The sequence below is a fragment of the Bombina bombina genome, chromosome 2 (genome assembly GCF_027579735.1).
Source record: "Bombina bombina isolate aBomBom1 chromosome 2, aBomBom1.pri, whole genome shotgun sequence".
NCBI lineage: Eukaryota > Metazoa > Chordata > Amphibia > Anura > Bombinatoridae > Bombina > Bombina bombina.
In genome coordinates, this window is record NC_069500.1 from 521410732 (window position 1) to 521435834 (window position 25103).

Consider the following 25103-nt stretch of genomic DNA (forward strand, 5'->3'; position numbering starts at 1 on the left):
TGTCAAAAACATGCGCATCAAGTCTGGCGCAATTAGCATCAGACTATTGATAAAAATGAGTCATCAATGTTGCGGATATTCTTATTTATCAAATGATCTACCCTGAATGTCCATTAAATGAAGACAGTTTTGTCTGTTTTTTCCAACCTTATTTATACCATTTCATTACTGCCCATGAACAAGCACATTTCTCTAAAGCTAATCTTTTATTTGTCATCTGTTAATGCTCAAGAATAAGCTACATTTATAACAAACAATAATATCTCATAGAAAGTTATTTTTCAATTAATTTTTTTACAAAAAATCTGATATATTATATTTTCACATAAATTAATGTGTATTTGTAATTCTAGAAATCATGATATGCTTATCTCATGTATTCTTTGTTATTTTAAAATGATTATTAAAGGGACACTGAACCAACATTTTTTTCTTTCATGATTCAGATAGAGCATGACATTTTAAGCAACTTTCTTATTTACTCCTATTATCAATTTTGATTCATTCTCTTGCTATCTTTATTTTAAAAGCAGGAATGTAAATATTAGCAGCCAGCCCATTTTAGGTTCAGCACCATGGATAACACTTGCTTATTGAAGGTTTATATTTACCTACCAATAAGCAAGCATAACCCAGGTTCTCAAACAAAAATGGTCCGGCTCCTATGCATCACATTACTGCTTTTTAAAGAAAGATAGCAAGAGAACTAAGAAAAATTGATAATAGGAGTAAATTAGAAAGTTGCTTAAAATTGCATGCTCTATCTGAATCATGAAAGAAAAAAATTGGGTTTAGTGTCCCTTTAATGCTAGAATTTGTACATATATCTTTGAACATACTTGTATATATATGTGTGTGTTATGTCAGAAATCTTCTGCAAACATATTTACATGTCCCTAAATTATTGTTTTTGTTCTAAACAATGTTGTCTTTCATACACTGTATCTGTGTTTATTTATACCACTATATGTATATAGTGTAAATATATTATTATTCTGAGCAAGAATCATTGCGAATTTAACATGTAATCATGGTATCATATATATTTATTTGCAATCAATGGATATTTTAAGAGCTGGGCCAGTTTTCTTTCTACACCTGTGTATCACTTCCTGATTGCAGTCTAGTTTTAAACACCACTCCTACACAGGTGTTAAAAAATGGCCTGACATTTAAGATGATGTTTCTTAATGAAAATTAAATTCAAGAGAAGGAAAAAACCCACTGAAAATAGGACATTAAAGAGCTGATTTTAATTTCTGCTGTATCTGATTCATTACAGTTTAATGTTAGGTAAACTATCCCTTTGAGCTATTAGTTTAAGATTATATTGAATCAAACATCATTTGATTATTAAAATAATTGTCAAAAATATTACACTGTGTGGCCTAATGTCATCATCAATGTTTTTCTTTAATACTAATTTCACATATACATACTTTCAAAGTATAATACACAATGTAATAAATGGCACTTACAAGTTCTGATGAATGATCAATGACACAAGTATAGAGCAATTTTATTAGTTAGTGATAGAAGAAAATGTATATTTAAATCAGATTGGCTGATTTCATTAATCATGTGATTATGCATTTCCAAATAAAAAGTGGTGGCAAATTTTACTAGTTTTTGGGTTTTCTATGGCCTAGATTTAGAGTTGGGCGGTAGCCGTCAAAACCAGCATTAGAGGCTTCTAACGCTGGTTTTTACCGCCCTCTGGTATTTGGAGTCAGTCAGGAAAGGGTCTAACGCTCACTTTGCAGCCACGACTTTTCCATACCGCAGATCCCCCTACGCCATTTGCGTATCCTATCTTTTCAATGGGATCTTTCTAACGCCGGTATTTAGAGTCGTGGCTGAAATGAGCGTTAGAAATCTAACGACAAGACTTAAGCCGCAGAAAAAAATCAGTAGTTAAGAGCTTTCTGGGCTAACGCGGGTTTATAAAGCTCTTAACTACTGTGCTCTAAAGTACACTAACACCCATAAACTACCTATGTACCCCTAAACCGAGGTCCCCCCACATCGCCGCCACTCGATTAAATATTTTTAACCCCTAATCTGCCGACCGCCACCTACGTTATACTTATGTACCCCTAATCTGCTGGCCCTAACACCGCCGACCCCTATATTATATTTATTAACCCCTAACCTGCCCCCCACAACGCCGCCGCAAGCTACCTACAATAATTAACCCCTAATCTGCCGACCGCAAAGCGCCGCCACCTACGTTATCCTTATGTACCCCTAATCTGCTGCCCCTAACACCGCCGACCCCTATATTATATTTATTAACCCCTAATCTGCCCCCTCAATGTCGCCTCCACCTGCCTACACTTATTAACCCTTAATCTGCCGAGTGGACCGCACCGCTACTATAATAAAGTTATTAACCCCTAATCCGCCTAACTCCCGCCTCAATAACCCTATAATAAATAGTATTAACCCCTAATCTGCCCTCCCTAACATTGCCGACACCTAACTTCAATTATTAACCCCTAATCTGCCGACCAAATCTCGTTGCTACTGTAATAAATGGATTAACCCCTAAAGCTAAGTCTAACCCTAACACTAAGACGCCACTAAATTAAATATAATTTAAATCTAATGAAATAAATTAACTCTTATTAAATAAATTATTCCTATTTAAAGCTAAATACTTACCTGTAAAATAAACCCTAATATAGCTACAATATAAATTATAATTATATTATAGCTATTTTAGGATTTATATTTATTTTACAGGTAACTTTGTATTTATTTTAACTAGGTACAATAGCTATTAAATAGTTAAGAACTATTTAATAGCTAAAATAGTTAAAATAATTACAAAATTACCTGTAAAATAAATCCTAACCTAAGTTACAATTAAACCTAACACTACACGATCAATAAATTAATTAAATAAAATACCTACAATTATCTACAATTAAACCTAACACTACACTATCAATAAATAAATTAAATAAACTACCTACAATTATCTACAATTAAACCTAACACTACACTATCAATAAATTTATTAAATAAAATACCTACAAATAAATACAATTAAATAAACTAACTAAAGTACAAAAAATAAAAAAGAACTAAGTTACAAAAAATAAAAAAATATTTACAAACATTAGAAAAATATTACAACAATTTTAAGCTAATTACACCTACTCTAAGCCCCCTAATAAAATAACAAAGCCCCCCAAAATAAAAAAAAATGCCCTACCCTATTCTAAATTAAAAAAGTTCAAAGCTCTTTTACCTTACCAGCCCTGAACAGGGCCCTTTGCGGGGCATGCCCCAAAGAATTCAGCTCTTTTGCCTGTAAAAAAAAACACATACAATACTCCCCCCCCAACATTACAACCCACCACCCACATACCCCTAATCTAACCCAAACCCCCCTTGAATAAACCTAACACTAAGCCCCTGAAGATCTTCCTACCTTATCTTCACCATACCAGGTTCACCGATCCGTCCTCGGAGGTCTTGATCCAAGCCTCGGAAGTGTTGATCCAAGCCCAAGCGGGGGGCTGAAGAGTGACGTCCATCCTCGGGCTGAAGTCTGGATCCAAGCGGCGGCTGAAGAACTCCATCATCGGGCTGAAGTCGGAAGTCCATCATCGGGATGAAGTCTTCTATCAAGCCGCATCTTCAATCTTCTTTCTTCTGGAGCGGAGCGGAGCCATCTTCTTTCCAACCGACGCGGATCCAACCTCTTCAACCGACGCCTACTCGCCGAATGACGGTTCCTTTAAATGACGTCATCCAAGATGGCGTCCCTCGAATTCCGATTGGCTGATAGGATTCTATCAGCCAATCGGAATTAAGGTAGGCATATTCTGATTGGCTGATGGAATCAGCCAATCAGAATCAAGTTCAATCCGATTGGCTGATCCAATCAGCCAATCAGATTGAGCTTGCATTCTATTGGCTGATCGGAACAGCCAATAGAATGCAAGCTCAATCTGATTGGCTGATTGGATCAGCCAATCGGATTGAACTTGATTCTGATTGGCTGATTCCATCAGCCAATCAGAATATTCCTACCTTAATTCCGATTGGCTGATAGAATCTTATTAGCCAATCGGAATTAGAGGGACCCATCTTGGATGACGTCATTTAAAGGAACCGTCATTCGGCGAGTAGGCGTCGGTTGAAGAGGTTGGATCCGCGTCGGTTGGAAAGAAGATGGCTCCGCTCCGCTCCAGAAGAAAGAAGATTGAAGATGCGGCTTGATAGAAGACTTCATCCCGATGATGGACTTCCGACTTCAGCCCGATGATGGAGTTCTTCAGCCGCCGCTTGGATCCAGACTTCAGCCCGAGGATGGACGTCACTCTTCAGCCCCCCGCTTGGGCTTGGATCAACACTTCCGAGGCTTGGATCAAGACTTCCGAGGACGGATCGGTGAACCTGGTATGGTGAAGATAAGGTAGGAAATTCTTCAGGGGCTTAGTGTTAGGTTTATTTAAGGGGGGTTTGGGTTAGATTAGGGGTATGTGGGTGGTGGGTTGTAATGTTGGGGGGGGGTATTGTATGTGTTTTCTTTACGGGCAAAAGAGCTGAATTCTTTGGGGCATGCCCCGCAAAGGGCCCTGTTCAGGGCTGGTAAGGTAAAAGAGCTTTGAACTTTTTTTAATTTAGAATAGGGTAGGGCATTTTTTTATTTTGGGGGTCTTTGTTATTTTATTAGGGGGCGTAGAGTAGGTGTAATTAGTTTAAAATTGTTGTAATATTTTTCTAATGTTTGTAAATATTTTTTTATTTTTTGTAACTTAGTTCTTTTTTATTTTTTGTACTTTAGTTAGTTTATTTAATTGTAGTTATTTGTAGGTATTGTATTTAAATAATTTATTGATAGTGTAGTTTTAGGTTTAATTGTAACTTAGGTTAGGATTTATTTTACAGGTAATTTTGTAATTATTTTAACTAGGTAACTATCAAATAGTTATTAACTATTTAATAGCTATTGTACCTGGTTAATATAATTACAAAGTTGCCTGTAAAATAAATATTAATCCTAAAATAGCTACAATATAATTATAATTTATATTGTAGCTATATTAGGGTTTATTTTACAGGTAAGTATTTATCTTTAAATAGGAATGTTATTTAATAATAGTTAATTTATTTCGTTAGATAAAATTATATTTAACTTAGGGGGGGTGTTAGGGTTAGGGTTAGAATTAGCTTTAGGGGTTAATACATTTATTAGAATAGCGGTGAGCTCCAGTCGGCAGATTAGGGGTTAATGTTTGAAGTTAGGTGTCGGCGATGTTAGGGAGGGCAGATTAGGGGTTAATACTATTTATTATAGGGTTATTGAGGCGGGAGTGAGGCGGATTAGGGGTTAATAACTTTATTATAATAGCGGCGCGGTCCGGTCGGCAGATTAGGGGTTAATAAGTGTAGGCAGGTGGAGGCGACGTTGTGGGGGGCAGATTAGGGGTTAATTAATATAATATAGGGGTTGGCGGTGTTAGGGGCAGCAGATTAGGGGTACATAGGGATAATGTAAGTAGCGGCAGTTTACGGAGCGGCACATTAGGGGTTAAACAAAATATGCAGGTGTCAGCGATAGCGGGGGCGGCAGATTAGGGGTTAATAAGTGTAAGGCTAGGGGTGTGTAGACTTGGGGTACATGTTAGGGTGTTAGGTGCAGACGTAGGAAGTGTTTCCCTATAGAAAACAATGGGGCTGCGTTAGGAGCTGAACGCGGCTTTTTTGCAGGTGTTAGGTTTTTTTTCCAGCTCAAACAGCCCCATTGTTTCCTATGGGGGAATCATGCACGAGCACGTTTTTGAAGCTGGCCACGTCCGTAAGCACAGCTGGTATCTAGAGTTGCAGTGGCATTAAATTATGCTCTACGCTCCCTTTTTGGAGCCTAACGCACTGAAAACCCAGCCATTCTGTGAACTCTAAATACCAGCGGTATTTAAAAGGTGCGGCCAGAAAAAAGCACGCGTAGCTAACGCACCCCTTTGGCCGTAAAACTCTAAATCTAGGCGTATGAGTTTAAGTATTGCAAAGTTTTGCGTCAAATTTGGTGCGCAGTGGAGAGTGGGACTCGTAGTACTTGTGTTAAACATGGTAAAAATATATTTATCAAAAAAAGGAAGTTAGCTATAGTATGTAATGTATTTATTTCATTTTTATCCCTATATCTACTAGTGCTGCTGCCAGACAGGCATTACCTGTCATTAAAAATGCTTTTGAAATTAATCTGTTCCTTGAAATTCCATGTGAGTATACAATTCTAATAAACTTTCTAATTTACTTTTATTATCTAATATGCTTCATTCTCTTGCAGCATCAAACATAACCTTTCTGTGTTTTCCGACTCCCATTGATTTCTGTGGCATTTGCGGCCTCAAAGGTGGCGGTTTGAACGATAGGTACACTGCGTCGGAATAGACCCGAGCGTACCTGTTGAATGTTTGATAAATTGGCAAGAGGGTCAAATAGAGTTGAATATGAAAGTGGATGATTAGTATTCTGCTCGAATAACGCAAGCATCGATATGCATTGGATTGATCTCAAGGGAGATGTTGACACTTTGTTAACTAAGGCGGATCAACTTTGCGTCTAATTTGACATGGAATTCCAGCGTATTATCAGTTGAAGCTTTAATAAATCGGCTCCTAAGACTTTTCTCTATGTGGGGACTTAATTCATTTAAAAAGTTATCAAATTTGTCATGGTGGAAGTAATCCTCAAGACAGTTTGTATTTTCTGTTTTTCTTTCATTTTAGTAGTATTGTAAGAGAGCTAAAACTGAAACTAAACTAATAATGAGTATCACTGCTCATTTTGTACATAGTGGGCTAGATTAAAAGTGGCGCACTAACTTATTATTCTAGACACAACATAAATACATTAACCCCTTAATGACCGGAACATTTTTCAATTTTCTTACCCTTAATGACAATGGCTATTTTTACATTTCTGTGGTGTTTGTGTTCAGCTGTAATTTTCCTCTTACTCATTTACTTTACCCACACATATTATATACCGTTTTTCTCTCCATTAAATGGACTTTCTAAATATACCATTATTTTCATTATATCTTATAATTTACTATAAAAAAATTTATAAAATATGAGGAAAAAATGGAAAAAAACACACTTTTTCTAACTTTGACCCCCAAAATCTGTTACACATCTACAACCACTAAAAAACACCCATGCTAAATAGTTTCTAAATTTTGTCCTGAGTTTAGAAATACCCAATGTTTACATGTTCTTTGCTTTTTTTGTAAGTTATAGGGCCATAAATACAAGTAGCACTTTGCTATTTCTAAACCACTTTTTTTTCAAAATTAGCGCTAGTTACATTGGAACACTGATATCTGTCAGGAATACCTGAATATCCATTGACATGTATATATTTTTTTTTAGAAGACATCCCAAAGTATTGATCTAGGCCCATTTTGGTATATTTCATGCCACCGTTTCACCGCCAAATGCGATCAAATTAAAAAATGTTTTCACTTTTTCACACATTTTGTCACAAACTTTAGGTTTCCCACAGAATTTATTTACAAACAGCTTCTGCAATTATGGCACAAATGGTTGTAAATGCTTCTCTGGGATCGCCTTTGTTCAGAAATAGCAGACTTATATGGCTTTGGGGTTGATTTTTGGTAATTAGAAGGCCGCTAAATGCTGCTGCGCACCACACGTGTTTTATGCCCAGCAGTGAAGGGGTTAATTAGGGAGCATGTAGGGAGCTTGTAGGGTTAATTTTAGCTTTAGTTTAGTGTAGTAGACAATTGATCTAGGCCAATTTTGGTATATTTCATGCCACCATTTCACCGCCAAATGCGAGCAAATAAAAAAAAACTTTAAATTTTTCACAATTTTAGGTTTCTCACTGAAATTATTTACAAACAGTTTGTGCAATTATGGCACAAATGGTTGTAAAAGCTTCTCTGGGATCCCCTTTGTTCAGAAATAGCAGACATATATGGCTTTGGCGTTGCTTTTTGTTAATTAGAAGGCCGCTAAATGCTGCTGCGCACAACACGTGAATTATGCCCAGCAGTGAAGGAGTTAATTAGGTAGCTTGTAGGGCGCTGGCAGGGTTAATTTTAGCTTTAGTGTAGAGATCAGCCTCCCACCTGACACATCCCACCCCCTGATCCCTCCCAAACAGCTCTCTTCCCTCCCCAACCCCACAATTGTCCCCGCCATCTTAAGTACTGGCAGAAAGTCTGCCAGTACTAAATAAAAGGAGTTTTTTTTTATTTTATTTTTTAAAAAAATGTATTCTGCTGTAATGGAGCCCTGCCTTAGCCCCCAACCTCCCTGATCCCCCACCAAACAGCTCTATAACCCTCCCTGCTACTTAATTGCCGCCATCTTGGGTACTGGCAGCTGTCTGCCAGTACCCAATTTGCCCCCAAAAATATTTATAAACTTTTGCCCCCAAAAATATTTATAAACTTTTCTGTAGTGTAGCAGCCCCCCCCCTCAATACCCCCAACCCCCCCCCAGATCCTTTTATATATATATTTTTTAATGTTAATGTTAATGTTTTGAACTTTTTTTTTTTTCATTGGTGTCAGTGGCTAATATGCGCGCGCGCCCCCACGTGCACGCGCGCCCGCACGCTGCTGCCTCCTTGCTTCCCTTCCCCCCGGAACACAGCACCATTGTTACCGGTGCAGAGAGGGCCACAGAGTGGCTCTCTCTGCATCGGAGGCTTGTTAAAAGGTATTGCAGGATGCCTCCATATCGAGGCATCACTGCAATACCCTGAGAGCTGCTGGAAGCGATTGCGATCGCTTCCAGCACTCTCTAAAAACAACTGACGTACCAGGTACGTCCATTGTCACTAACTGCTAGTTTTTGCAGGACGTACCTGGTACGTCAGTTGTCATTAAGGGGTTAAAATAAAGTGTTACACTCATATATACACTATCTGATCAAAATTATTCATATAAATATTAATTAAAATATTTTGCAAGGGTTAAAAGGTATATGGTATATCACAATGTGTTTGAATGTAAAGGCCAATATTATATATATATATATATATATATATATATATATATATATATATATATATATATATACATATATGTATAAAGGTATACCAGCTAACAAGGGATAGTGTTCAGACTTGTGAACTAAGGCCCACCTCTCATTTAGCTTGAGAAAGCCCTCTGTGACGTAGGGTGAAACACGTGTAGCAACAGTCAACTCGGCTTGCTGCCGACTTCCATGCTGTTTGGAATTACAGCATTCTGATTTTGAATGAAAGTTACCTCTGACCAGATCTTTTGTACTTCGAAGGAGGACTTCCTCAGTGTATATGGTGAGCTGTGGTTGTTTTGTGTACTAGCAGTTTAACACGGGGGTGAAGAACCGATTCGTCTCAGGTAAAACCAGCTTTACTTTGTGGCTTAGCGCTCTGTGGTTCAGCGCAATACCTGATAAGGAGTAGACGGCTTGTTATCCCTGCCGAGTGACACACTCGGCCCCTCTGGCATCTGTTCAGCTCGCTCCATTAAAGAGTGAGTGGTGGGGACTTTAATACAGGGACTTTGCTATTTCAACTGGCCCCGACAGTGTTATTAAACACCATCTGAATATGCTCTATACCACTTGAACTTCACTTTATGATCGAGTCAATCACATATAACAAGAGGAGATTTGTTTTTGCTTCAGTGCATCTTATACTAACACAGCTATAGTGCAATTAACTTTACAGCTTTAAACATAGCTACAGCAAATCTATCTGCTAATACCTGGCTTTTGTGCTTTGTACAGTGGACGCACTGTTATTGGCTCAATAAATAGAGCTTTATTTGTTTGTGTGTAGGGTAACGAATGCATAAGCATGCTTAATATGAGCTTGATGAATTGTATCAAATCTTCTGTTACATTTTGCATATGTTTTTTGTTTCATTTCATGTTAATAAATTAAATTAATTTGTTGCATCTTGACAACCGTGTTTAGAGTCTAGTTCTGAGTGGTTTACAGTATCATTGCTTTATTTAAATTTTGAGACTTTATGTGCAGTGCTGGATAAGGTTTACTACTTATCTTTTTCTAATCATATATACATATATATTTATATTTTTTTTAAAAAGTGGTAGGGTTAGAACGCAAGAGATACATGTTAAGTTTTTCTTTCAGCGCGCTCCATTAAAGGGATGGTAAATCCTAGTGTTTTTTAAATTCTACGATTTACCATTGCAACAAATAATGCGATATTTCAGTCATGAAGTATAAAATACTTCATGCTGAAAGCTCCTTTATTTGACTGTAGCGTATGCCGTGCTGAGTGCCTCAGGTGGCCTGCAGCAGAAAGCTATTTTTTCAATGAGGTGAGGTTTCCACCTCTTAGCCAATAGCTGATCGAGCCCAATCGGCATTATGTAGGATAGCTAGTATTGCTATTGGCTTAGAACACCTCAATGAAAATAGTGTTCTGCCTGAGATGCTCAGCATGGCAAATAAAGGAACTTTTAGCATGCAGTATTTTATACTTCATTACTGAAAGACCCCTTTATTTGTTGCATTGGTAAATCCTAGCATTTTAAAAAGGATTACCATCATTTTAAGGTCTATGGGGAGAAGAAGTTAACGTGGTTGGGATATATGAAGTCCTGCAGTTAGCATGCACCAAGTTTCACTTTTGTACAAACCATTTACTTTCAATCCGAGTGCTAACCAATGCGCGTTATAAGTTTATTTTTGGCTGTGTTTGCGCACAAACTAAGCATGCCACTTGTAATCTGGCCCAGTATAGGTACAATAATAATCTATATTGAATATACTTAGCACAAATAGATTGCTTGCTGACATATCCTGCATCTATTATGGACCAAGAGTCTGGGGGGTAGTTATCAAGCCGTCTACTTTTCTGGCTTCGCCGGCCCAATACGTCCGCCTAAGCTCGCCTACCTTCGCCGCCGTGGACCTTGAATACGTTCGCCTAAGTTATCAAATAAAGCTGTCCAAAAGCCACGGGGCGATGAGCAGCGGACTGTGACAGTTATCACTCATCCGATCGCGCTGCCCTTCGGCTTTTTCCCAGCTTTATTGCTAGCCTGTCACTAAGCACTCACACTAAACTACACTGTTCTACCCCCTATACCGGCGCCCCCGCAACTAAATAAAGTTACTAACCCCTAAACCGCCGCTCCTAGACCCTGCCGCAAGTCTTATAAATGTATTAACCCCTAAACCGCCGCTCCCGGACACCGCTGCCACCTACATTATACCTAGTAACCCCTATCCTGCCCCCCCTATACCGTCGCCCTCTATTATAAAATTATTAACCCCTATCCTGCTGATCCCGCACCTCTCCGCAACTAAATAAATAGTTTAACCCCTAAACCGCCGCTCCATGAACCCGCCGCAACCTATATTAAACCTATTAACCCCTATCCTGCCCCCCCTACACCGTCGCCACCTATAATACATTTATTAACCCCTATCCTGCCCCCCACTACGCCGCCGCCACTGTAATAAAATGATTAACCCCTAAACCTAAGTCTAACCCTAACCATAACGCCCCCCTAACTTAAATATTAATTAAATAAATCTAAATAAATTAACTCTTATTAACTAAATGAATCCTATTTAAAACTAAATACTTACTTATAAAATAAACCCTAATATAGCTACAATATAAATAATAATTATATTCTAGCTATCTTAGGATTTATTTTTATTTTACAGGTACCTTTCAATTTATTTTAACCATGTACAATAACTATTAAATAGTTATTAACTATTTAATAGCTTACCTAGCTAAAATAAAGAGAAATGTACCTGTGAAATAAATCCTAACCTAAGTTACTATTACACTTAACACTACACTATACTTTAATAAATTATTCCTATTTAAAAATAAATACTTACCTGTAAAATAAACCCTAAGATAGCTACAATATAATTAATAATTATATTATAGCTATCTTAGGATTTATATTTATTTTACAGGTAACTTTGTATTTATTTTAGCTAGTTAGAATAGTTATTAAATAGTTATTAACTATTTAATAACTACCTAGCTAAAAGAAATACAAAATTACCTGTAAAATAAATCCTAACCTAAGTTACAATTAAACCTAATACTACACTATCATTAAATTAACTAAATAAACTACCTACAAATAACTACAATTAAATACAATTACATAAACTAACTAAAGTACAAAAAATAAAAAAAGCTAAGTTACAAAAAAATAAAAAATTAAGTTACAAACATGTTAAAAATATTACAACAATTTTAAGCTACTTACACCTAATCTAAGCCCCCTAATAAAATAACAAACCCCCCCAAAATAAAAAAAATCCCTACCCTATTCTAAATTAAATAAATTTCAAAGCTCTTTTACCTTACCAGCCCTTAAAAGGGCCATTTGTGGGGGCATGCCCCAAAAAGTTCAGCTCTTTTGCCTGTAAAAGAAAAATACAACCCCCCCCAACATTAAAACCCACCACCCACATACCCCTAATCTAACCCAAACCCCCCTTACAAAAACCTAACACTAATCACCTGAAGATCATCCTACCTTGAGTCGTCTTCACTCAGCCGAGCCACCGATGGAACTGAAGAGGACATCCGGAGCGGAAGAAGTTAATCCTCCAAGCGGCGCTGAACAAATCTTCCATCCGATGAAGTCATCATCCAGGCGGCGCTGAAGAAGTCTTCGATCCAGCCGATGTCATCTTCAAAGAGGCGCTGAAGAGGTCTTCTATCCGGGCGAAGTCATCTTCCAAGCCGGGTCTTGAATCTTCCTTCCGCCGACGCGGAACCACCTTCTTCACCGACGGACTACGACGAATGGCGGCTCCTTTAAGGGACGTCATCCAAGATGGCGTCCCCTCAATTCCGATTGGCTGATAGGATTCTATCAGCCAATCGGAATTAAGGTAGGAAAATCTGATTGGCTGATGGAATCAGCCAATCAGATTCAAGTTCAATCCGATTGGCTGATCCAATCAGCCAATCAGATTGAGCTCGCATTCTATTGGCTGATCGGAACAGCCAATAGAATGCGAGCTCAATCTGATTGGCTGATTCCATCAGCCAATCAGATTTTTCCTACCTTAATTCCGATTGGCTGATAGAATCCTATCAGCCAATCGGAATTGAGGGGATGCCATCTTGGATGACGTCCCTTATAGGAGACGTCATTCGTCGTAGTCCGTCGGTGAAGAAGGTGGTTCCGCGTCGGCGGAAGGAAGATTCAAGACCCGGCTTGGAAGATGACTTCGCCCGGATAGAAGACCTCTTCAGCGCCTCTTTGAAGATGACATCGGCTGGATCGAAGACTTCTTCAGCGCCGCCTGGATGATGACTTAATCGGATGGAAGATTTCTTCAGCGCCGCTTGGAGGATTAACTTCTTCCGCTCCGGATGTCCTCTTCAGTTCCATCGGTGGCTCGGCTGAGTGAAGACGACTCAAGGATTTTTTTTATTTTGGGGGGGTTTGTTATTTTATTAGGGGGCTTAGATTAGGTGTAAGTAGCTTAAAATTGTTGTAATATTTTTAACATGTTTGTAACTTAATTTTTTATTTTTTGTAACTTAGCTTTTTTTATTTTTTGTACTTTAGTTAGTTTATGTAATTGTATTTAATTGTAGTTATTTGTAGGTAGTTTATTTAGTTAATTTAATGATAGTGTAGTATTAGGTTTAATTGTAACTTAGGTTAGGATTTATTTTACAGGTAATTTTGTATTTCTTTTAGCTAGGTAGTTATTAAATAGTTAATAACTATTTAATAACTATTCTAACTAGCTAAAATAAATACAAAGTTACCTGTAAAATAAATATAAATCCTAAGATAGCTAGAATATAATTATTATTTATATTGTAGCTATATTAGGGTTTATTTTAAAGGTAAGTATTTAGTTTTAAATAGGATTCATTTAGTTAATAAGAGTTAATTTATTTAGATTTATTTAATTAATATTTAAGTTAGGGGGGCGTTAGGGTTAGGGTTAGACTTAGGTTTAGGGGTTAATAATTTTATTACAGTGGCGGCGGCGTAGTGGGGGGCAGGATAGGGGTTAATAAATTTATTATAGGTGGCGACGGTGTAGGGGGGGCAGGATAGGGGTTAATACATTTAATATAGGTTGCGGCGGGTTCAGGGAGCGGCGGTTTAGGGGTTAATACATTTATTATAGTTGCGGTGGGCTCCGGGAGCGGCGGTTTAGGGGTTAATATGTATAGAGTAGCTTGCGGTGGGCTCCGGGAGCGGTGGTTTAGGGGGTAATAACTTTATTTCGTTGCGGCGGTGTAGGGGGGGTCAGATTAGTGGTGTTTAGACTCGGGGTACATGTTAGGGTGTTAGGTGTAGACAGCTCCCATAGAAATCAATGGGATGTCTGTCAGCAGCAAACTTGTACTTTCGCTATGGTCAGACTCCCATTGATTCCTATGGGATCCGCCGCCTCCAGGCTGGCGCTTTGAAAGCCAGGTACGCTGGGCCATAAAAGTGCCGAGCGTACCTGCTAGTTTTTTGATAGCTAGCAAAAGTAGTGAGAATGTGCCGCACTTGTGTGCGGAACATCTGGAGTGACGTAAGAATCGATCTGTGTCGGACTGAGTCCGGCGGATCGAAGTTTACGTCACAAAATTGTACTTTTGCCGGTCTCGAGCCTTTGATAACTAAGGCGAATCAGCCTCGCCACAAATACGCTGCGGAATTCCAGCATATTTGAGGTTGACAGCTTGATAACTAGGCCCCTATGTCTCTCTATGTGATATCTTTATACCTTGGAAAAATGCACATCTGTTAAGTATCTAATAAACACAGAAGATAGAGCGACCTGTTTTTAAACTGAACTTCAAAGGCTCGAGTCCTAGTCATGGTGTCTTCTATTTTTATTTTGCATTTTTTATAAGTAATATTAAAAGCTCAAAGTAAAATATAAATTTGCAATACATAAAAGTTTACATTTTGAGGAACTTTTATCAAGCTCCATATGGATCTTGTGGGCCCGTGTTTCTGGCGAGTCTTCAGACTCACCAGAAGCAGCAGTTATAAAACAGCGGTCTAAAGACCGCTGCTCCATAACCCTGTCCCCCTGCACCCTCCTGCTGGCGGCTGAATGGCCACGAGTCTGCAGGGGGCGGCGTTGCACCATCAGCTCACAAGAGCTGCTGGTGCATTGCTGAATATGGAGAGCGTATTGCCGGTCCGACAGACATTTGATAAATAGGCCTCATAGTGTACAGTTTGCATGGGAATTCTTTTAATATGTATATGATGGTCTAACAGTATAGTTTTGATGATTAAATAATTTATAAATGTAAAACTACTTAAAGGCTTTCAAGTTTAGATAGCTCAGGAGATAAGAATACATCGTTCCTATGTTGCAAATTCCATGTTCAAAATGTATTTCAAGAAAAAAATATTTTTTCTTTGATATTTAATACTTATTGTTAAGGTGGTACAGTAATTTTCTCATTGCACTTGCTTACATTGGGCCAGATCACAAGTGGCACTCTAAGGATAGCGTGGGACTTGATAAGCAGTATCACTGGACATTACTAATATTAGCAAGTCAACTAGACAATACAAGTCCATGGTAAAACATAATTTATGTAAGAATTTACCTGATAAATTAATTTATTTCATATTGGCAAGAGTCCATGAGCTAGTGACGTATTGGATATACAATCCTACCAGGAGGGGCAAAGTTTCCCAAACCTCAAAATGCCTATAAATACACCCCTCACCACACCCACAATTCAGTTTAACGAATAGCCAAGTAGTGGGGTGATAAAGAAAGGAGTAGAAAGCATCAACAGAGGAATCTGGAAATAATTGTGTTTTATACAAAAAAATAATAACCACCATAAAAAAATGTGGGCCTCATGGACTTGAAAGAAATGAATTTATCAGGTAAATTCTTACATAAATTATGTTTTCTTTCATGTAATTGGCAAGAGTCCATGAGCTAGTGACGTATGGGATATCAAATACCCAAGATGTGGAACTCCACTCAAGAGTCACTAGAGAGGGAGGGATAAAAATAAACAACAGCCATATGCTGAAAAATAAATCCACGACCAAATTATAAGTTATTCTCATGAAGAAAAGAAAAACTTAAAACATCAGCAGAAGAATCAAACTGAAACAGCTGCCTGAAGAACTTATCTACCAAAAACTGCTTCTGAAGAAGCAAACACATCAAAACGGTAGAATTTAGTAAATGTATGCAAAGAGGACCAAGTCGCTGCTTTGCAAATCTGATCAACTAAAGCTTCATTCTTAAAAGCCCACAAAGTGGAGACTGATCTAGTAGAATGAGCTGAAATTCTCTGAGGCGGGGCTTGACCAGACTCTGAGTAAGCATTGAAGAAACAAAAGCTTTAACCAAGAGGCCAAGGAAATAGCAGAGGCCTTCTGACCTTTCCTAGGACCAGAAAATAAAACAAATAGACTAGAAGTCTTCCTGAGATCTTTAGTAGCTTCGACATAATATTTCAAAGCTCTCACCACATCCAAAGAATGTAAAGATCTTTCCAAAGAATTCTTAGGATTAGTACACAAGGAAGGAACAACACATTCTCTACTAATGTTGTTAGAATTCACAACCTTAGGCAAAAATTTAAATGAAGTCTGCAAAACCACCTTATCCTGATGAAAAATCAGAAAAGGAGATTCACAAGAAAGAGCAGATAGCTCAGAAACTCTAGGAGAAGAGATGGCCAAAAGGAACAATACTTTCCAAGTATATGTCCAAAGAATGCATAGGCTCAATATGGAGGACCCTGTAAAGCCTTCAAAACCAAAATAAGACTCCAAGGAGGAGAAATTAATTTAATGACAGGCTTAAATATGAACTAAAGACTGTACAAAACAGTGAATATCAGGAAGTTTAACAATCTTTCTATGAATAAAACAGAAAGAGCAGAGATTTTTCCCTTCAAGAAACTTGCAGACAAAACCTTATCCAAACCATCCTGAAGAAACTGTAAAATTCTTGCAACTCTAAAGAATGCCAAGAGAATTTATGAGAAGAACACCATAAAATGTAGATCTTCCGAACTCGATAATAAATCTTTCTGGAGACAGATTTACGAGCTTGTAACATAGTATTGATCACTGAGTCTGAGAAACCTCTGTGACTTAGCACTAAGCGTTCAATTTCCAAACCTTAAAATTAAATGATTTGAGATCCTGATGGAAAAACGTACCTTGAGACAGTAGGTCCGGCCTTAACGGAAGTGGCCAAGGTTGGCAACTGAACATCCGAACAAGAACCGCATACCAAAACCTGTGGGCCATGCTGGAGCCACCAGCAACACAAACGATTGTTCCATGATGATTCTGGAAATCACTCTTGGAAGAAGAACTAGAGGCGGGAAAATATAAGCAGGTTGATAACACCAAGGAAGTATCAGCGCACCCACTGCTTCCGACTGAAAATCCCTGAACCTGGACAGGCATCTGGGTAGTCTCTTGTTTAGATGAGAGGCCATCAGATCTATCTGTGGAAGACAACACATCTGGATGGAGGAACCACTCCCCAGGATATAAAGTCTGACGGCTGAGATAATCTGCCTCCCAATGTCTATACCTGGGATATGCACCGCAGAAATTTAGACAGGAGCTGGATTCCACCCAAGCAAGTATCCGTGATACTTCTTCATAGCTTGTGGACCGTGAGTCCCACCCTGCTGATTGACAAATGCCACTGTAAGTGAAAATGTCTGTTTGAAAATAAATGAACAGTTCTCTCTTCAACAAAGGCCAAAATTGAAGAGCTCTGAGAATAGCACGGAGATCTAAAATATTGATTGGTAATCTCGCCTCTTGAGATTTCCAAAACCCCTTGTGCTGTCAGAGATCCCCAAACAGCTCCCCAACCTGAAAGACTTGCATCTGTAGAGAACATAGTCCAGGTTAGCCGAACAAAGAAGCCCCTTGAATTAAACACTGGTTATTTACCACCATGTCAGAGAGTGTCAAACATTGAGATTTATGGATATCAATTGTGATATCTTAGTATAATCCCTGCACCATGGATTCAGCAAACAAAGCTGGAGAGGTCTCATGTGAGAACGGGCAAAGGGAAATGCGTCCAATGCTGCAGCCATGAGGCCTAAATTTTCCATGCACATAACCACTGAAGGGAATGACTGAGACTGAAGGTGCCAACAGGCTGCAACCACTTTCAAACGTCTCTTGTCTGTTAGAGACAGAGTCATGGACACTGAATCTATCTGGAAACCTAAAAAGGTGACCCTTGTCTGAGGAATCAAGAAACTTTTTGGCAAATTGATCCTCCAACCATGTTTCCGAAGAAACAACACTAGTTGATTAGTGTTAGATTCTGCAGAACAGAATGACTAAGCTAGTACCAAAATATCTTCCAAAAAAGTAAACACCGCAATATCCTGCTCTCTGGTTTACATAAGCAGGGCACCAAAAACCTTTAAAAAAGATTCTTTGAGTGGTTGCTAATCCAAAAAATAGAAAAGCAACGAATTGGTAAAGCTTGTCTAGAAAAGAGAATCTCAGGAACTGAAAATGATCTGAATGAATCGGAATATGAAGATATACATCCTGCAATCCATTATGGACCTAAAATGTCCTTGCTGAATAAAAGGCAGAACAGTCCTTAAAGACACCATTTGAAAATTGGTACTCATACATAACGATTCAAAATTTACAAATTCAGAATTGGTCTGAATGAAATTTCTTTCTTAAAGATTATGAATAGATTTGAATAAAAACCCCAGACCTTGTTCCTGAAAAGGAACTGGCATGACTACCCCTGAAACTCCAGGTCTGAAACACACTTCAGAAAAGCCTGAGCTTTAACTGGATTTGCTGGGATATGTGAGAGAAAAAAATCTTCTCACAGGAGGATTTACTCAGAATCCTATTTGAAACCATTGATTTGGACCGAATTATCCAAAACATTCTTGAAAAAAACCTTAATCTGCCCCCTACCAGCTGAGCTGGAATGAGAGTTGCATCTTCATGCGGAATTAGGGGCTGGGTTTTTGGTTTCTTAAATGGGTTGGATTGATTCCCTTTAAAGAAGGTTTCCAATTGGAAACAGATTCCATAGGGAAGGATTAGGTTTTTGTTCCTTATTGAAAAAAAACAACGAAAACAACTTAGAAGCTTAATATTTACCCTTAGGTCTCTTATTACCTTGGAAAGAAGAGATAGCAATCTAGACTTAAAATGTCATATCAACATTCCAAGATTTTAAGCCTCAAACTCTTGTAGCTAAAAATAGCTAAAGACATAGATCTAACATCAATCTTGATGATATAAAAAAATGGCATCAGAACTGAATAGTATGTTGCAGAAAGGGAACAATACTAGATAAATCAGAATCCAATTCTTGTTGCGCTAAATATCCAACAAAAAAGTTGATGCAGCTGCAACATCAGCCAAAGAAAATGCAGGCCTTAGACGACCTGAATATAAATAAGCTTTCCTTAGATAAGATTCAAGTCTCTATCAAAAAGAACTTAAGTACTATCTTCCATAGGAATAGAGGTACATTCAGCAAGAGTAGAAAAAGCCCCAACAAGTTGAGGAACTTTTCCCAAAACTCTATAGAAATTGCTGGTAAAAAGATAAAATAAATTTAAACCTTGAAGAAGGAATAAAAATAAGTACCCAGCTAATTCCATTCCTTAAAATTATAAGAGAAATAGTATCAGGAACGGAAAGGAAACCTCTGGAGCAACCACAGGAGGTTTAAAAACAGAATTTACTAGTTCTAATAACAAGAGGACTAGTTTCCATGATATCCAAAATAATTAACACGCCTTTAACAAAGAACGAAAATACTTCATTTTAAATAAAAAAGTAGATTTATTAGTGTCAATATCTGAGGAAAGATCTTCTAAATCAGATAGATCCTCATCAGAAAAGGATAATTAATTATATTGTCGGTCATTTGAATTTTAATCAATCTTATGAGAAGTTTTAAAAGACCTTTATATTAATTAGAAGGCAGAATAGCAGACAAAGCCTTCTGAATAGAATTTAGAAGCAAATTCTTTAAATTTCATAGGTATAACATATACATTAAAAGTTGAAGGAAAAACAACAGGAAATGTACTATTAACTGATGGATACAATATCTGCATGTAAAATGTTTATCATACAATGACATTTGGAAATATAATGCACTTAGCTTTAGTAGAACCGACATCAGGCAGCAATGTTCCAACAGATACTTCTGAGGCAGGATCAGATTGAGACATCTTGCAAATGTAAAATAAAAAACAACATATAAAGCAAAATTTGTCAATTTCCTTATATGACAGTTTCAGGAATGGGAAAAAAATGCAAATAGCATAGCCCTCTGACATAGAAAAAAGCAAGAGGCAAAAGCAATGGGGCAAATAAATATGACGCACAACGTAACTGAAATTTTTTTTTGCCGCCAACCATGTCCAGAAATGACACACTCGCGTTACTAACGACGCAACCCTGTGTGAACCTCTGCGTCAATTACGATGCCGGAAATGACGAACTTGCGTTAACGGACGTGCCTTTCGCGCCAAAGAATTCTTGCTCCAAGAATGACGCAATAAAGTGTAGCATTTGGCGCACCCGTGAGCCTAAGACAGCCCGCAATTTGAAACCAAGTAGTCAATTGAAAAAAAGACTAAACCCCAGGTAAGAAAAATATTTCTTAATATTAACTTTCCCCAAATATGAAACTGACAGTCTGCAAAAAGTAAATACATGAACCTGACTCATGGCAAATATAAGTACAATACATATATTTAGAACTTTACATAAATGCATAAAGTGCCAAACCATAGCTGAGGTGTCTTAAGTAATAAAAACATACTTACCAAAAAGACACCCATCCACATATAGCAGATAGCCACACCAGTACTGAAACAGTTATTAGTAGAGGTAATGGTATATGAGAGTATATCGTCAATCTGAAAAGGGAGGTATGAGATGAATCTCTACGACCGATAACAGAGAACCTATGAAAAAGACCCCTGTTAGGAAAATCATTGCATTCAATAGGTAATACACTCCACGTCCCTCTGACATTCGCTGTACTCTGAGAGGAATCGGGCTTCAAAATGCTGAGAAGCGCATGTCAACGTAGAAATCTTAGCACAAACTTACTTCACCACCTCCATAGGAGGCAAAGTTTGTAAAACTGAATTGTGGTTGTGGTGAGGGGTGTATTTAGAGGCATTTTGAGGTTTGGGAAACTTTGCCCCTCCTGGTAGGATTGTATATCCCATACTTCACTAGCTCATGGACTCTTGCCAATTACATGAAAGAAATAAGATTTACCAGAGAAGGTTTAGTGCGGCCAACATCCCTCTAGAGTACCCTTACTTTAAATGGTTATAGCAACCACTTTAAATAGCACTCACATTACACATTGAAAGTTATAGGTTGTGCTCGAGAGAAAGCCTAGATAGCACTAAAAGAATTAGAACGACTTGAGAACTGATGTTAAGTGTTAGTGTTAATAAAAATCACAAAACACATATAAAACATAATGTAAAAAAAGTATTACACTCAGATGTATATAAAAAAATCCAACTTTAATTCATGAACGTTTTCTGGGACGTCTGAAGTAAAGTGTAATTGTTTGTTTAAAAAAACACATAAAAAACATATGAAAATAAAGTTTTTCATACATATATACACTTTTTAATAATAAAAGTCAATATTAATAAAAAATATTTTAAAATTGTATGGTGTATAGCAAAGTGTTTATCTGGGAAGGGCTCCAATACAATTATAAAAAAATTATAAGGGTTAGATTACATGGGGCTCGGTATTTATTTTTTTCACAATCGCAAAAACTCTGCTAGAGTTAAGCTTTTTGTGCTAGTGGGGTTTGTGCTTGTATTAGAAGTAAAAAAGAAATGCATTTTGCGCAAACGGTAACCCTACTATTATACTGTAAATAGAAATATATATTTAAAAATAAAAATAACATTTTCTTCTATGTGAATAAAATAGGAATGTAAAGTGTTCCTAACTAGTGATGTCGCGAATAGTTCGCCGGCAAATAGTTCCCGGCGAACATAGCATGTTCGCGTTCGCCGCGGCGGGCGAACATATGCGATGTTCGATCCCCCCCTATTCTTTATCATTGAGTAAACTTTGACCCTCTACCTCACAGTCAGAAGACACATTACAGCCAATCAGCAGCAGACCCTCCCTCCCAGACCCAAAATGGGCCTAGATCAATACTTTGGGTTGTTTACTACACTACACTTAAGCTAAAATTAACTCTACAGCTCCCTACATGCTCCCTAATTAACCCCTTCACTGCTGGGCATAAAACACGTGTGGTGCGCAGTGACATTTAGCAGCCTTCTAATTACCATAAAGCAACGCCAAAGCCATATAAGTCTGCTATAATGGCATGTCTGGCACACAGTGTTGGGGCAAGGGTCCATCTGACCACTGATACCTGGTCTGCAAAGCATGGTCACTGGGCAGGTATATCACCTACACTGCGCACTGTGAAGCGGGCGTAACCCTTACACTACCTGATCGACACAACATCATACCTGATGTTTTAAAGCATGTTATTCCAAACAATTTAGGAATGTTAGGTGATTTATGCCCTTTATGGATTAAAACCAGACTCTGCATCAACTATGTAATTTTCCATGGGAGTTTTGCCATGGATCCCCCTCCGGCATGCCACAGTCCAGGTGTTAGTCCCCTTGAAACAACTTTTCCATCACTATTGTGGCCAGAAAGAGTCCCTGTGGGTTTTAAAATTAGCCTGCCTATTGAAGTATTTGGCAGTTCGCCCGGTTCGCCGGTTCGCAAACATTTGCGGCAGTTCGCGTTTGCTGTTCGCGAACCCAAATTTTTATAAGCGTAAGTGTGAAGTCACGATATCCCGATGCACATTAAATTCAATTGCGCTCAAGCGAATGCAATTACTTTCAACTAGTAATACGCATGCTACGTCAATCACGCTTAACAGGGTACCACTCGTAATCTAGCCCTGTGTTGTTTCGTATAGAATATAAACAGATAAATGCATTTTGTGGATTGATTGAAAATGGAGAAATGAGCAAGAACTTAAATGGAAAATGTACTCAGGCAAGCAGTTCATTGTATTCAAAGTCATAACAGGAGCACCCATTCATATGGGCTGGGCTATCTTTTGTCTACATCACATTGGAGGTTGAAAACAGCTGCTGCCTGTAGTTTCTTTAGCTTTTTATAGCCAATACTGCAGAATTTAAATTTTCTCTATAGGTGTCAGTTTCAACAGGCAAAACTAGCTATTTCAAATGATATTAAACCAAAAAAAGTATAATATATTTCCCTTTACCTATTCTTCCAAAATGTGTAAACACCCGCAAATAAAATCAATCTCTTTATTGTATACAAAGTTAAATGTCCACAACAAATAACGATGAAACAACAGTCTCACATGTATTGATTGGAGCTCTGCCAGTGCCTCACTTCATCATAGACTGTACATTTTATAATAAGTCAACTAAGGTTTAGCAGTAATAATAGAGGATTTGCATGATATTGACCACATTCACCTACAACTTTATTCAGAATGGTTCTTTTTTCACTTAACTGTGCCATTTCCTTTGCTACTAAGACTAATCAGCAAAATAAACAATAATAATATAAACCAAAATACAAGGCCTTCCCTCAGCTAATGAAGGGATCGATTCAAATCATTCTGATCCCATTTATCCGTGGGGTGGGGGGGTTTGGTTCCTGATCTGTGTTTTTTAAATTCTGAGTGATCACAATCTAAATGATAACACCATTTTTGTATTGGAAAATTTTGTTTTAGATTATCGAGAAAATCACCCATATGATGCATGGACAGCAGTGAATTGGGTGATTACAATCTTCCCGATCAAGACTTTTGCAATAAAATGAACAACAAAAATCTATACACAGGGTATTGATACAAAAGCATTCAGATTAATCATAAACACCAATAAACACTAATAATAAACACCACTTTATTTAGTTGCATAACATATACACAAACTACATTAACCCCATTAACCCATATTCAATTTCAGTTACTATGACGATGTCTGTTTAAAATTGTACAGGCCAGATGAATAGGTAACTGCCTACTACCCTAAGGATATTTTTATGTGCACCAAATACTCTTCTTACTTTCTTCTAATTCTCATTCCACCTCCAAATTTACTACATCTTAACATAACTTTTTATGTCCAACCCAAAATATTTATGAGTTGCCTTTACATTTCTGTAGCGTGAGTCCAGGTTGTTAAAATCTGATGCCGCTATTATAAAAACGCTATTTTAATTTCCAATTTAAAGGAAAACAAGGTGAAAAAGGAGCCCATCATTTTACTGAGATAAAAGATCAAAAACACTAAATAAAGTAGTTACTAGCTAGCTGTCCAAACCCCTACAGGAATGTCCCAAATAAGGACTTAAATTCCACAATTCTTAAACTGACCCATATATTCCATTTCATTCTTACTCTTTACATAAAGTGTGTGCCTGTGATACATCTGTTGGCTGTATTTGTTAAGGAAACATACATTTTCCTTACCTGAATTTGTTGCTAAATATATTACACTTTTACTAAGCACACATAACTTAATTTCCTATCTTATTAAAGAATGAAGTAGCTGGTTCCATACAATGTACGATAAGGATCCCAGATATGGATTTTTTCAGCATTGTTCTCTGGGACCTCAACTTTGGCCACTTACTTTTATGAGCTTAGCAGCAAAATTTACTCTGATTTGTGATCCACCATTACGAGAAATGGTATATAGCTGATAAATACAAAGCTAATGGACTTTTCTTTTAGATATTGGTCAAGTAACTCTATTAGATTATCAAAGATAATACTGTTTGTTTTTAGTTCTATTCCAAGGTACAATAATGCTTTAAAACTAAGTTTAAAAATCACACCAAAAGTCTGTAGCTATAGTTTAGGCTAAGATTCCATAAGTCCTTGCTTCAAAGTATGCTCTGCAGCAACAATATACAGTAGATACAGCTTTGTGGAATCAGAAGGCCTTATTTTTTGACAAAGCAGTTTTGATGCCACTTTTTATTTCTTAGACACTGCACCACCCTTGGTTCAAGTATTTCAATCACCTGAATCTGAAGGGAAAAATA

The 25103-nt window shown here is 37.6% G+C and overlaps 1 protein-coding gene and 1 gene segment (V, D, J or C); both read left to right on the plus strand.

The window, feature by feature from the left end:
* Positions 1 to 25103, plus strand: part of LOC128649177 (uncharacterized) — a 139325-nt gene that overhangs the window by 85822 nt on the left and 28400 nt on the right. The window lies entirely within an intron of this gene.
* LOC128649179 (Ig gamma chain C region-like) overlaps positions 1 to 25103 on the plus strand; it is a 430619-nt gene that overhangs the window by 85172 nt on the left and 320344 nt on the right.